The 12,865-nt window shown below is 59.2% G+C and overlaps 1 protein-coding gene across 3 annotated transcripts in view; it reads left to right on the top strand.

The window, feature by feature from the left end:
* TMEM104 (transmembrane protein 104) overlaps positions 1-12,865 on the top strand; it is a 54,497-nt gene that overhangs the window by 26,055 nt on the left and 15,577 nt on the right. The gene's annotated exons all lie outside the window — the stretch shown is intronic.

Here is a 12,865-nt window from a genome sequence, read left to right as displayed (position 1 = left end):
CCCCCCACCCCCCTGGACCACATGACCCCGCCCCACCCCCCTCGCTGACCACAGTGACCCCCCCCTCACTGGACCACAGTGACCCCCCACCCCCTCGCTGGACCACAGTGACCCCCCACCCCCTCGCTGGACCACAGTGACCCCCCCACCCCCTCGCTGGACCCACAGTGACCCCCCACCCCCTCACTGGACCACAGTGACCCCCCCCCGCCCCCTCACTGGACCACAGTGACCCCCCCCCGACCCCTCACTGGACCACAGCGATCCCCCACCCCCTCGCTGGACCACAGCAACCCCCCCCACCCCCTCACTGGACCACAGCGATCCCCCCACCCCCTCACTGGACCACAGTGACCCCCCCGCCCCCTCCCCAACCCCCAGCATCCTGGGTTGTTTGGCTCCAGCTCCCTCCAGTGCAGGGAGAAGCTGGTTGTTCTTGTTCTTAATGCAGCTCTTGGGGACATGGGCTCTGTCCGCCAGCGTTAAGCTCGCCATCCATCACGCCCCACGTCCTGCCTCTGTGATGGCTGATGCCTGACCCGCCAGCTTAGAGGACGGAGCTGACTCCCCTGTGCCGCCCGCTCTGAGCTCCCAATAAAACACCAAGAGTCAGGATCACGAGACAGTCCCCACAGCCCCTCCCCCAGCCTCAAGCTACTCCCTGGGTGAGCTGGGACCCTCTGGCCTTCTTTCCATCCTGCTGGGTGAAGGGAGCTGGGTTCTAGCTCCCAAGACCCCCTTCTGACAATGACAGCTTCAGTGTCTCTCTGACCCTGTTAGCACATCCCCCTCTCTGTCACCTGGAAAGTAATGAGTGCGTCCTTACAAACAGGACTCGCCCTGGGCGCCCGCCGCTTGTACCCCGGGCCTGTGGGAGCTGTCAGTGTGGCTTGTCTGGTGTCTCATCCCTTCTCCCTGCCCCCGTCCCCCAGTCCCAGAGAAGGGCACTGAAAGAGCAAAGTTATCTGTGAGCCACAGCCGGTCGCAGGCTCTGCCAGCAGACTCGGCTTCTGAGAAGCCCCATCATGTGAAAATCCCAACGTAAAAAACAAACTCGAGGGGGGTAATTACTTGTTACAGAACAGTTTGTTATTTTGCAGAAGGACTCACGGCAGGTTTCTCTTGAGTTCTTGGTTTCCCTAGTGTGTGTTAAACATTGTTCTGTGAAAATTAGGTATTTATAAATAGAATCTTTAGAAGCCCATCTCGAGTAAATTCTGGTGTCCGCGTGTTCGTGTGTAAAGTGTGGGACTGCAGAGCTGGGCTTGTATAGAAATAAGCCGGTGTGGATTTGGCGTGGACATCAGACACAGACAGACAGACAGACACACACACAGCCCCAAGCCGGGAAAGCTTCATGGAGCATATTAAAAACATATCCACAGCCCACGCTCATGCACAGGCCAGTTTGGTTGGGAAACTTCCAAATAGGTCTCCGTGGGGAGTGTTCACCCCCGCTGGGGACCTTCTGCACTGTGCCCTACCTGGACCATTTTTATCCACACTTCACACTGATCTCGGGCACACCCTGAGTGCCAGGCTTCTCTATTTGTACTCAGCGAGATCAGAGGGTAAGAAAGCTGGTTCTCCTCGCTTCACGAGCGCCTCGGGTGGGTCCTGGCCACTGACCCGTGTGTGTGTGTGTGTGTGTGTGTGTATTCAGTCAGTCATCTCAGGAAGCTGCTCCAGGGGCTTCCCTGGTGGTCCAGTGGTTAAGACTCCAAGCTCCCGATGCAGGGGGCCAGGGTTCAATCCCTGGTCAGGGGCCTGAACCCCACATGCATGCTGCACCTAAGAGTTCACCTGTCACATTAAGAGCCAGCACAGCCAAATTAATTCATTTTGAAAAAAAGAAGCCACTCCAGGAAAACTCCCAAAATCCACCAGCTCTGGTCATCTCCATATCCCCTCTGCTCCAAAACCTCCCATTTCTGGGCAAAGATAAAAAAAAAAAAAGACTGTATTCTTTAAAGAAATGTCCCAGCTGTCAATTTCAAATCTTTACTCTCCCTTGTTCTTTTTTCCTTTGGCTTCATTTCCCAAAAAGTCCGGGAATGAACTGTGGTCAAGGAAGCGTAGCAACCTCTTAGGAGTTCTAAGAATAATATGAGTTGTTCTCAACTACTTTGTGCTAACTAGGATCAGAGCTGTATATGCCGAACCGTGTTCCTCCTCCCGCTCTGCGTCTCTCGGATGCTTCCGGGCACGGATGAATCCGTAGTCCTGGCAACAGCCCTGCTGACTTGGGAGGCCGTGCCCCTCCCTGAGTGATGCTTGCTCTGTTACAGGGTGTCTGTTTTAAGCGGAATCTGCTCTTTCTAAACAGTGCCCTAGGGCCCTGGCAGTAATGGTTTAATTAAATAAAGCACTCTTTGTAAAGTAATAACTGCACTCCTCCCCATGGCTGGTGTCCCAGCCAGTGGTGCTGGCCCTGCAAACTGTGAAGGGGCTGAAAGTACCTGCAGGCACGTCCCCCAGCCCACAGGCCGGCCCCGAGGAGAACGCAGGCGCCAAAGAACCCCAGAGGATGTGCAGGCAGCAGAGAGGTGCCTGGGACCCGGGCGTGAGGAGACGGGGCTGAGCAGTTAGGGTGCAGATCAATGATGACATCTGACTAATTAGCATGTGGGCGGGCTGTCTCATGGGTTAGCCAAGAGTAGACCAAGGCACGTTTTAATAAGGCTCCCGGTGCCGAGAGGGGTACTGCCGAGGGCGTTGCCAAGCAGATGCTGCGTGAAGGCGGAAGGACAGGTCAGAGGGCACTGCGGGGCCTCTGAGTTGAGCTCTGGGAAGAACTTGCCGATTGAGATGTTCTCTGGAAGCCTTGACAGGAGGAGGGAGGTGATCAGTGGGCCAGGTTGGGTGCTGATCCTGGCTGGAAGCCTCACCGCCCGCCCCCCCCCCCCCCCCCCCCCGCCAAGTTGTGACGTCTGAGCAGTTCTGGCAGGAGAACCGCTCACCGCCATGCAGGAGGCTGCCCTCCACCCCAGGGACAGGTCACTGGCCTCCAGGAACACTGTCAGCCCTCCCTCTCCCTGGGTCAGGACACGAGTCTCATTCAACTGGGTCTCAGAGCCTGGTTCCAGGACCACTGGCACGTATGAAAAATATAGATTCCTAGAGTTCCCTGGCGGTACAGTGGGTCAGAATCCGCCTGCCAACGCAGGGGATGCGGACTCGATCGCTGGTCTGGAAAGAGTCCTCATGCTGTGGAGTGGCCAAGCCCACGCACCACGACCACTGAGCCCGGGTGTGGAAACTACTGAAGCCTGTGCACCCAGAGCCCGTGCTCTGAAAAGAAAAGTAGCCCCACTCACCGCAATGAAGGCCCGGTGCAACCAGAAATAAATTAAAATTATTTTTTTTTAAAAGATTGCCAAGTGACACCCCAGACCTAATGTAGCAGCACCTCTGACTGCAAGGCCTGGGAATCGGCCCTTTGCACCAGTTCCAAGGGCGACTCTGGGTCCTCTCCCCCTTGAGAAAGTCTGCTAGCCAAGGCCCTCTCACAGCGGTACGTGGTCTTGCCGACACCCAGCCTCCCTGGGAGAGGCCTGCCCTGGTCTCCCTTGGATCTACCTCCCGAGGTTCAGCAAGGGAGGTGGGGGTCAGGGCCCTCCCGAGCCAGGCCTTCCCCAGAAACGAACGGGCAGGCATCGCAGGCCTCCGGGCTGGCGTCACGAGTCACAGACTGCAGGTGACGCCTCCTCCACGCTCGGGCATCAGTAGTGGCAGCATGCAGGCTCAGTAGTTGTGCGTGGGCTTAGCTGCCCCACGACATGTGGCCTCTTCCCCGACCAGGACGCCTCCTGCAGACAGGGACGCAGCCGCTCCACTACCCTCATCAGGCTGCTTTCAGACTCTCAGCCTCCCCAGGAGAGGGGGCCTGCCGACGGTATCCCTCTGCCGTGGCCAGCAGGTCCCTGCGGGTGGTGCTTCCTCCCAGAGCCATGGTGTGCCAGCCCCGTGGAGAGGCCTCTGGGCTCTGACCGTCCACCAGGGAGGAAGCCAGGGGTCTTCAGCAAGATTCCTCACACCTGACTTGACAGAGCTCCTTGATTAGCCGGCTCCCCTCCCCACCTCCAAGGTTACTGGGCACCCAGCAGTGTCCTGACTGTTTGGAGATCGGCGGTCCGCAGGGGAGGGGTGGAGCCAGCCGCCCATGCTTGCCGCAGGGCTCCTGTGTCCAGGCACCCGACTTCCTCCACTCCGGCCCCGAGAAGAGCCCGGTTCCCAGCACCCGCTCTCCCTGCGCAGAGATGAGGGGAAGAAGTGGGGGGTGGGGTGCCCGCACATCCAGCCAAGATGCCAATGGTGATGGCTCTGCCACCTCCTGCCCCTGGGGGGGTCAGGAGTCAAGCAGCAGCAGTCAGATGCCAGCCGGTTCCTGGAGGCACCAACAGCGTGCAGGTTCTGAGGTCCACGGGGCTCGCATGGCTGGGTATGTGGGTGCTTTCTCCCAAGGAAGCGAAGGGCCAGGACCGACGGTCCAGAGGGTCCCCACCTCCCGTTAACTCGTAACACAGTCCATCATGATGTTGAGTGATACCCACCTGCCTGTTCCCCTCAAGGCCTCCTGTTCTGAGATCCTGTAAGGCCCCATGGATCCCAGCCTGGCCCCAGCAGCTGTTCCCCAGCCCTGGGATCACACGGCCAGTGCCTCCAGCTTCCTTGCATCTTTGAGGCAGCATGTAATACACTGGCCTGGCCCAGGGCGGGGAGGAATGCCAAGTATCCCCTCTTCTCCTGTTCCTTGACATCCAGCAGAAATAGACCAGGACCCAGAGCTGGTTCCAGTTCTCGGCAGACAGAATTCGGTAGCTGAAGAGTGGGATGTAGTGAACCAGGCCCTCAGTGCCTGAGAAGTTCTCTCGGTGCCTCGGTTCGCTGAGCCTGGGGAGCGAGGTTGCCGCCCTCTCCTGCAGCTTTCAAACCCTGCTGCCCGTTAGAAAAACCCTGCCTCCCTCTACGAGACCTGGCGGCGTGCTCCCCGACCAGGGGTCGAACCCGCAATGGGAGCGTGGCGTGTTATCCATTGGACCCCCATGGAAGTCCCGAGGCCTGTTTTCTTCTTGCCGCAGAGGGTTGCCTGGGAGCCTGCTGTGGGCTCTTGCGCCTCCCTTGCTCCAGGGGGCTCCCTGCCAGGGCCAGCTCAGCGTTTTCCAGCCCAGCTGGACGGGGACGTCCCTGCCCTGCCTTCTCTCCTCCAGCCCCCGGGACTCCCATTCCTAATGTTTCAAGTCCTTTTCGGATCTCATCCCGTGAGAACAGGGAGGGCTTCCACCAGGGGATTTGGGGGTGCATCTTGGAGCCCCGGGCGCCTGGACCATTTGTCCATGGAGAGGTGCCCCTCACCAGCCCCCTCCCTGCCGCCCAGCCTGGCCGCCTCCCAGCGTGAGGCCCGCCCCAAGGTCATGAGGCTTTTCTGTCCTTCGTTCTTTCAGCCTGGTTTTAGGCAAACCTGCCTGCCATTTCCCTGCTCAGGACCCTTTAGGAATGCCTCTCCCTGTGTGAGACAGCTCTAAACTCCTCCACGAGACGTGGTCTGCTCTAATCTCCCTTCTGGAACTTTCTTCCTCACTACCGCCTCACCCTCACTGGCCACTGACCCCCGCAGATGCTGGGCGCTTTTCACAGCTCTGCACCCCTCGCGTGCCTTCCCCTTGCTGCAGAGTCTGACAGGCGCTCATTTACTCCAGGCTGGGTCAGGGGCTCCCCCCACGACACCCCGTGCCATGGTGTTAATCAGACTCTCATCCGCGTGCAGTTCCCTGGCCTCACCGGGAGCTCGTCAAGGCCCGGAGCTGCTCCTTGTCCACCTCTGGGTCCAGAGCCAGCGTGAGGCCGGCCACACACTGGGGGAGTTGCTCTGTGAGCGTCCAAGCAGACAAGATCTCTCGGGAAGGCGGCCGCCGCTGGCTCTGAAGCCCACCGTCGGCCCTGCCGCTGTCTGGGGCTCGCCACAGCAGGCAGCCGCTGCTCCAGCCTCAAAACCTCCCCGTCCAGCTGGCCCTCCCTTTCCCAGAGGCCTGGGCCGTCCTCCGCTTCTCGCTGCTGGGACGGAAGCTGCCCCTCAGTGAGGGCTTAAGGGCCCCCTGTCTCTTGGGGGGCAGGCGCTGCAGATCACGGGGAGCAGTCAGAAGCTGTCCAGTCGCCAGGAGGCTGAGGCTGGCTCACCGCCCATGTCTGTCTCTGCCACCCCTTATCACCTGGAACGTGAGCAGTGGAGTGTTAACGTTAAGACGGATGCCGGCTCCAAAGTCAGGTCTGTTCCCCCTGGCAGGGCCCCCAGCCTTCCACCTGTTTCACCCCACTTCCCTCATCCTCCCACAGCCCCCGACCCTCCCCAGCTCCTTGTCATCATGTTCTTAAAGCCCACCTCGTGCAAGGTGAAGCTCCTCAGTCTTGCACCTGGAAGTGTGTGTGCACCACCACCCGCCCCCATCTCAATTTTCACACCTGTAAGTAGCCAGGCTGTCCTTTATAAACCCCAGGGGCACATCATCATTAGTGAGTGACTGCGTGGGTTTTCCGCAATATTTATCTCCCCCCTCCAACACACACACAAACCACAAGGGTTGCGGCTCTGGCATCAAATCCTTGGAACCCTGCCCACCACTGGGTACCATCTGGCTTTTCAGCTGAGAAAGCGACAACACAGGCGCGCAGGCCTGTCCTCCAATGGGGGGGGGGCGGCAGCCGTGCCAGGCTAATGCCACTGGACCAGCCCAGCCCTCCTGCCCCCGGCCCCCTGGGAGCCAGCCTTGGAAAGGGTGCTGGAGAGACTCTTTCTCTAGGGCATAATCAAGGGAGGGGGTCAAGTGCTCTGCAGAGAGAATGGGCCTTGGATACAGACAGCCTGAGCTCTGAGCTCTGGTCTCAGCTGTCATGGTTGTTATGAGATCGTGGACAAGTTAATTAGTCCCCCTCAACCTCAGTTTTTTTGTTTTGTTTTGTTTTTTCCAAAATGAAGACGGTAGCCAACATGTAGGGTGTCAGGATTAAAAAGCAGTCTTAGATGGAAGATGTTGTTGTGTTTGAGCCCTCAATATGTGTCTGGTAATGTTGATTTGGGCTTCTCTGGTGGCTCAGGGGTAAAGAACCTGCCTGCCGATGCAAAAGATGCAGGTCCGATGGGAGCAACACCCCAGGGGCCTGGACCGGCCTGTGTCCAGCCCTCCCCTCTCAGATGGCACAGGCGGTCCCGGGAGCCCTGTCTCAAGCAGTTGCTACATCGGCTCCATCCCGGGGCCTCTTGGCTGTTCTCTTCCAGGGCACCCCCTCCCCACCCCAAACCAACCGAACTCACATCCTCTGGGCTTGGACAGCCAGAGCTGAATGTGTGTGCAGGGTTGGGAGCAGCCACCCCTTCTGTGGCTCCTCCCCCAAATCACTCTCCCAGACTCCCCCGTCTCAGAGACAAACAGCGTTTTCACCCGTCTGCAAGCAGAGGTGTTTCAGGTACCCCCTTTCCTGGCCGGCCTGCATTGCTGCCCGGAAGCCGCCTCCGGAGTTGCATCCTCTTCTGAGTTATCAGGCGTGGGGGCAGGTCTTTTCTCCCTGATCCCCAGGTCTGACGGGCGGTCGAGGTCCCACGTGTGGGTTTGGTTTCTTGCCTCTGTTCTGTAGCCCAGTGGCTGCTTAAGACTCTCTGGGGGACTGTAACTTCCGGCTCCTTGCTGGCTCTGCCTCCTCAGCAGTCACGCACTCGCCTTTTGACGGGAGCCACAGGTGTTAACGTGTCTCGGCTCTCGTTCATTCCAAATGGGGCTGAGCTGTTTGACATGAGCCGACTTGGCTTTCTGCGGCAGATGTTGTAAGATGATAACCGGGTTCTAGAGCCGACTTCTGTGCTCCAGAGCCTCTCTAGAGTGTCTGGGCCTCAATCCTCCACTTTGATCTTCAGGCATCACCTGAATCTTTCGTTCTATTCAGTAAGCATCTCCCAGGTACCTTCTGGGTGAGGTTTGGGGGACACCAGGGAGGGACCCTAAGACGTGGCAACTTGCTCTGAGCAGCTCATTCGGGGGCTGGAGAGGCGTCTGGATGGAAATCTGTCTGCATCACCCCAGCTCCAGCAGCTGAACGTATTTGAAGGATCGGTGAGTGAGAGCTTGGCAGCACCCGCATGGTGGCCGGGCTGGTCATCTGAAGGCCAGCAGCCTGTCCTGGCAGGGGCCCCGTTGTTCCCACAGCAGAGCTCCTCACACTCAGGATCAGCCGCCCGCTGCCCGTCCTCCGCCCTCTGGGGGGAGACTGTTGTTTCTGAAAGCTCACCCTCCGTTTCCTGCGAGAGTGCTGGTCCTCCTGCAGCGTCCCGGCGGCCCCCTCCCGGCGGCACGCCACCTCTCCTCGTGGGGCTTTGGGATGAGCTGTGCTCATGTCTCACCAAGCGCCGTGCACAGGCCTCTGCTCCGCTTCCCTCACGTCCGTCCTCCGCTCGATGGGGATGAACTTGAACTCGCCCTGCAGAGCGCTCGGGCTGCAGGTCATGCAACAGGAACGTTAGCCCTGACCTAACGTTGTGTGGCGGGGGCGCCTCACTTGGCTTCAGCTGTTTCGCGTTCCCCGGTCCCAGCATGTTGGGAGGATGGGTGGAGCATCCTCCTGCGAGGGTGGGCTGCTCCTTGCTGGGGCCACGCGGCCAGGGCTGATGTTCACTGACTACCTTCTCTGCACACGCGATGCGCTTTGGGACCTTCACGAGCACTCTGGGGTCTCGCCGTTCGCTGGGGCACCCTCAGGACACAGGCCCCCACCCTGAGCGCATGGCCCCGAAGCCTCCAGCCCCTGCTCTGCCCCTCGCTGCCCCAGGGCACACCTCCTCCCCATGGCCGTGTCATCAGATGTTGTAATTCAAGTTGGGAAGATGTAAACTCCCAAACCAAAATGTTCACAGCCACTTGAGAAATAAAAATAGACTCCTCAAGCATGTCTTCACTGCACTTCAAGGACGTGTTGAAAGTTCAGTTCCCATTTAGGGATGGTTCATGCTGAGTTGCCATTAACCCCAATTAACTCTTAACCCCTAGCCACCCAAGAAGGGCGGCCCTGTGATTGAGGCATCTGTGTCCTTTGTCACTTGAAATGACCTCCAGGATCAGTCCAGAGAGCTCAGCCGTGCCTGTGGTATGTGTGAACTGGCTCCCCGGGGCCTGGTGTACTGCGTAGCCCGCCCAGGAGTCTCTGCGTGTTTAGGTAGATCAGGCAGCATATTGCCCTTCACCCTTCCAGAACTTGTTGCTCCATCACCCCTGCTGGATTAGCAGAGAAGTCTGAGTGCCACCCCCTGCCCCCAGTCCTAGAGCATGGAGGTGTCAAGGAGGTCTGCTGGCCTTTCATGTGAAACTCCAGGAACTTCCCTGGTGGTCCAGTGGTTAAGACTCCGCCTTGTGATGCGGGGGACACGGGTTCAATCCCTGGCCCAAGAGGATCCCACGTGCCCCGGAGCAACTAAACCCACGCCACAATTAAGACCTGAGGCAGCAAATAAATAGTAAAAAAAAAAAAAAAAAACCAACAGGGAACCTACAAGAATTAAGTGGTGTGGTACCAACCGTGCATTTGGTGATTCGGTCAGGAGCCCCCCCAGCGAGGATGCAAACGTTTGGTGAAGCTGGCAGCGGAGACTGGCACCTGAGCGGGCTTGAGAGGCGGCAGAAGGGAGGTGGAGGCGGAGGGGAGTCACGAGAGGAGAGGCGTGAGGGTGAGGACCAGCTGGAAGTGGGGAGAGGAGGTGTCATGGCGGGGAAGCAGCCTCACACAGCGGTCGGAGGAGGAGCAGGGCCAGGAGACGCCCGGTCCCGTCTCCTGGGTCACCAGCCTCTCCAGACCCTCCGCCCCCTCATCAGCAAAGCGAGGGCCCGGCCCCTGCCTGGCGACCATCCTGCTGCCCGTCTGGGGTGTTGTTGCCGGAGGTACAGCTGGTGTCGTGCTGCAGATGGCCACGAAACCGTGCGTGCGTGTCGGACACGAGCAGGTGTGCTTGGGGCTGAGTGTGGGGAGGGGACGCAGGTGCCAGCGAGCTCAGGCCCAGGAGGGATCAGGACAGGGACACGGGGGCTCCAGGCGGCTCCCCAGTTCCGACCTGCCGCCAGCCCTCTGGCCACCTGAGTCCTCTCACTTTATGCGTTGTTACAGCTATGACCCCCACACACCCCCCACACACACACCTCGGGCTCCCTGTGTCCCTTCCAAGACTGTAAAGAAACACACACCCGTGGTTTTAAGCCACCAGGTTACAGCGGTCGCCGGACATCAGTACAGTGAGGAAGGACTCGGGGGTCGTGGGAGCAGCCGGAGGCGGGTGGCGCCCTTAGTCTGCCTGTGGACGCAGGTGGAGAGGCAGTCGTGGCCAGTGCTGAGACTCCCGGTCAAGTTCGCCGAGCCCCCCAGGGACACCGCGAGAGCCGTGGCCAAGCGTGCTGGGGATGTGAGCTGCCTCCTGTCCACCAGGACCCCCCCGGCACCCGTGGGGCCTTCGGTGGGCGTCTCGACTCACCAGACGGACGAGGAGACCCACACGCGGCCCCGTCTGCACCCTCCCAGGTCTTGGACTTTGCTCCTGCGACCAGTTTGAAGGTTTCATTTAGAGACCAGAGAATTCGTTGTTTTTGTTTGTCTATTTGTTGTTTTTTTTTTTTTTTTTAAAGAAACACACTTGGCTGCAGCAGTTGGTGTCCCTGCCTCTGTAATGAGTCTGGCTCAGAGAGTCCTTGAACAGATCCTGAGCTTGAACTGATCAATGGCATTCAGGTGTCTCGAAATGGCTCGGGGAGCCAGCTAATTTATAGTGTCGCATGGGCTGGACAGGAAAACCCAGGAGGACAGACTGTCTCTTGCCTTTTCATTCCTTCTTTGGGTAAAAAGAGAAGGGAAGATAGGCACGCGTGGCTGCTCAGCATCTAGCAGTGCGCTCAGGCCGGCCAGACCCCCGGGACCCTGGGGCCGTTCCCCCGCCCATACCTCGCAGCTGCACCGCAGCGAGGCCACGCACGCCGCTGACCGAGCCCCCTGCCCTTTCCCGCCCCGGACGCCGGGTCTGGCTGAACCAATTTGCAGAGGACACCTGTTCCTTGATTGGCCCCAGCTTGCGCCGTGTCTCAGTCTGGGCTCCCAGTACAGCTGCTGTTTGCCCGTCGGCCCTGCATCTTCCCGGGCCCTGCGGTCGGTCTGTGATCCCGACCTGGGGGGATAAAGAAAACACATTCCAGCCGCTGTCCAGCCACAGATATCACAGCTGTTGACCCGATCTCCCCAAAGAGCCCTTCACTGCCTGCCCCCACCCTGAGGACAGGCCTTTTATCACGCACGTGGATCCCAGAGAGCCCAGCGGGGCTAGACCCTCATTCCCAGCCCGACTCACACTCCCCGGCACTCATTGGGCGCCTCGCATATACTTCCAGACTCTACCCTAGGAGGTGGGTCTGTGTGCTCCATCCCTTTAAATGAAGGGTCTCTCAGCAGAGTCCCGTCTACAGGGGGGTATGTAATGGGGCCTCGTGTGTAAAAGGATGTTGACGTATCTCCTGAGGGAGGAGGATGAAGACAGGGTCCCCCCGGAGAGGAGACCTCGAGCTGCCCACAGCAGCAGAGTTCCCCGCCTGCCTGCAGGGCAGGTTCTGTGATCTCCCTGTTTTTACGCAGTGGAACCTTCTAAAACCCAGCCTTTAGGCCTCCAAGATGAGATCTGACCCCCCCACCATAAGCACCCACAGCTGGAGGTGTCGCAGGTCAGAAGTGAAACACCCCAACTCCTGGCCCTGGACACTCCACAGTCTAGTTTCAAGCAGTCCAGGGTCATTGGAGAACGTTTATGGCAGGTGGCTTGGTCCATGTTTTTGCACGTGACATGTCCCGCCCCCATCCTTCAAAAGAGGAATTCATCAGTGGAAAGTTTCCCTGAGGTGGTAATTTTCCTAAATGACTTGCTGATGGCGCTGCAGACAGACAGGCTCGGCCTGCCGAGAGCTGGTGATCCCACACCTCGCTGTGATCCCACACCTGGGCCATGCCTGCAATGCAGGAGACCAGAGTTCGATTCCTGGCTTGGGAATATCCCCTGGAAGAGGGCAGGCAACCCATACCCTTGCCTGGAGAATCCCATGGACAGAAGAGCCTGGCCGGCTATAGTCCATGAGATGGCAAGGAGTTGGACACGACTGGGTGACTGTCACCTCACTGTGTCCGCAGGCCACAGGGGACCAGCGAGGACTGCTCGAGAGCCCTTGTCCTCTGCCTCCCCTGTCACCCTGCCTGCTGAAACCGCTGCTCCTTCCAGAGTGGAAGCAGGACCGGTTGTCGGCCCCCAGGAGGAAGCTCCTTCCAGAAATCTCCCAGCCCCGGGGGACTGCCAGGAGGCCACACCCACCCCGGCTAATTAGAACTGTTGCTTAAGCAGTACTTCAGTCTTTCCTGTCATTCTCACAGTGATAATGGACTTGGATGAGGGGTCACAGCCTCTCCCACATCCTGCTCCCCTTCCAGGCGGGGCGGAGCGGGGGGTGGGACGGGCTCACCCCCACCCCCATCAGGGGAGCCAGGGCCTGGCCACCAGGCCAAGCAGCTGGGACGTATTGACCCAGATCCCAGGGCCAGCCCCGACTCCCCCAAAGCGAGCCCTGCTCCCCATTTTCGGGCTTGGCACCATCCGCCACATCTCTGGCGAGTGTCATTAGCATTAACGTGATAACACGGCACAGTGTAAATGTTAATAAGGTCTGCTGCCTCCGCTGCTGCTTCCGAGTGGCAGATTGGAAATGGTGCCATCCTTGCAACTCTACCCAGCAGCTTCTAATCATGCCGCTCTCAGAGCAGCCGGCTTGCCATGGAGGTCCTCAGCTTTCCTCCATCCCCAGCCCCAGTC

Source organism: Odocoileus virginianus, chromosome 17 (assembly GCF_023699985.2).
Source record: "Odocoileus virginianus isolate 20LAN1187 ecotype Illinois chromosome 17, Ovbor_1.2, whole genome shotgun sequence".
Taxonomy (NCBI): domain Eukaryota; kingdom Metazoa; phylum Chordata; class Mammalia; order Artiodactyla; family Cervidae; genus Odocoileus; species Odocoileus virginianus.
Note: the sequence above shows the minus strand (reverse complement) of the source record. Positions and strands in the feature narration are given on the sequence as shown.